The sequence below is a fragment of the Manis javanica genome, chromosome 11, assembly GCF_040802235.1.
Source record: "Manis javanica isolate MJ-LG chromosome 11, MJ_LKY, whole genome shotgun sequence".
Lineage (NCBI taxonomy): Eukaryota > Metazoa > Chordata > Mammalia > Pholidota > Manidae > Manis > Manis javanica.
The window spans coordinates 72488426-72490492 of NC_133166.1; the positions used below are offsets into that span (position 1 = coordinate 72488426).

The following is a 2067-nucleotide window of genomic DNA, read 5'->3' on the forward strand; positions in this document are numbered from 1 at the left end:
GAGAAGAAATACATTAAATATGTGCCTAAAGAGTCAAAGTAAAACAGAGACTTGACAGATATCTAGCTAACATGATCATCAAGAAAATGGGTTATTTAGTACATGAATTTCTCAGTTACCAATCCAGTTTTTGAGGCACTTTCATAGTTTATTTTAGCTTTACAGACCTAAAAATTGTATACCCTACAATATTTCAGGAGGGGGAAACAGCCCCTCCCCCGCTGGCCGGTGCTACCGCGCGCCAAAATCAAATGCGGAGACGGACCAGCCCTAGCACCTATGACTAGCGGGAGTCTAGCCTGCAGGTCAAGCCACGGTCGGCGGGCGCGCTAGCCCAAGCGCGCGCACCGGTAGCCACCTCCCTACCCTCCCTGAAGATGCGCTTGGGGCCGCCACAAGACGAGGAATGGCCACCCCACCCAAGAGAAGCTGTCCATCTCCCTCCACCAGCTCTGAGGAGACCCGCATCAAGAAAATTTCCATGGAAAGGACTATTGCTGCAGGGAAGTCAACATCTGTGAATATCCTTAAACAAGTCTGTGAGGATTGGGAAGTGGTTCCTGAACCTGTTGCCATATGATGCAATGTTGAATTTAGGAACTGACAACGTCTCAGAAAAGTGGAAGGAATGTTCTTCAGATGTAGGAAAAACCTGAACGATGGTCTTTTACCTTCCAGTCCTATGCCTGCCTCAGTCGAATAGGAGAACAGCTTGCCTCAATGGCAAACTCAAAGATGCAGAGAAACCTGTACTATTTTTTGAACGATCTTTCTATAGTGACAGGTACATTTTTGCATCTAATTTATATGAATCTAACTGCATGAATGAAACAGAGTGGACAATTTATCAAGACTGGCATGGCTGGATGAATAACCAGTTTGGCCAAATCCTTGAACTTGATGGAATTTTTTATCTTTGAGCCACTCCAGAGGAATGCTTGAATAGAATATATTTAGGGGAAATAAATGAAGAATAAGGCATTCCTCTTGAATATTTAGAGAAGCTTCAATATAAGCATGAAAGCTGGCTCCTCCATAGGACACTGAAAATCAATTTTCATTATCTTCAAGAAGTGCCTATCTTTATGCTGGATGTTAATGAAGCCTTTAAAGACAAATATGAGAGTGATTGAAAAGGTCAAAGAATTTTTGAGCACTTGCTGATTTTGCTGAAAACTACAGGTAGCCAAGTGATTCAAGATACTTCAGCTTTGTGTTATCTTTGTAGATACCTCTTTATAAAGTCTTCCTAGAAAACCCAAGGTTTTAACTATTTTTGTCTCAAGGAAAACAATTTTTTTCTGATGAATCCTATTATAGGGAAGTTTATGAGCTGTTTCTTTTTGTTTAAAAAAAACAAGTTTAATTACCTCTCAGTGGCTAAACTACATCATAAAGCACCCAGCCTCCTGTCTGTTCTTAACTCTTCTCATCTCACCGGTGACTAGTTTAGTAACTGAAAATTTTCATATTACACAGCAAATGGAATGTATACTATATAAATTAGTGCACTTATTAAAAGTTGAAAAGTGTAACTTAAGGAATCCCTACAAAAAAGATTATTAAGTTTCATTTTAAATACTTTTGATCATGTGCCTTTCCTTTCACCTCAATTTATATGGGAGATAAGTATGAGTTTAGTATTTAATCACTCATTGATATTCATTAACATATCTACAACACATTTAGAGAGGAGCAAGGTAGACTTTGTTCCCAATTTGTAATGGCATGACCTATCCTCTAAGTCATTTAATCTTCTCCTGCCTTGTTACATCTTTGGTATGGATGAGATTTCATTCTTTTTTTGCATGGGATTTTGGGAAATTAAAAAGGAAATGTTTCTGTACTTAAAAGATAACTGAAGGCTATTATATGAGTATAAAGATTCAGTTTATATGGAAAAAAAATTTCAGAAGATATCTCGGGAAATCAAATGTCACCACATGTCAAAGAAGAATGGAGGTTTGAAAAATCAGATGTTTCTTTGCATATATATGTATGTAAACATATAGCTGCACTCATGGTGACTGAATGCCATCTCATTTTTTATAGTCATTGTCTCACCTG

The 2067-nt window shown here is 38.1% G+C and overlaps 1 pseudogene; it reads left to right on the forward strand.

Annotated features, from left to right (window-relative positions):
• The first annotated feature begins 406 nt into the window (after positions 1-406).
• Positions 407-1164, forward strand: LOC108402610 (deoxycytidine kinase pseudogene; annotated as a pseudogene).
• Positions 1165-2067: the final 903 nt, after the last annotated feature.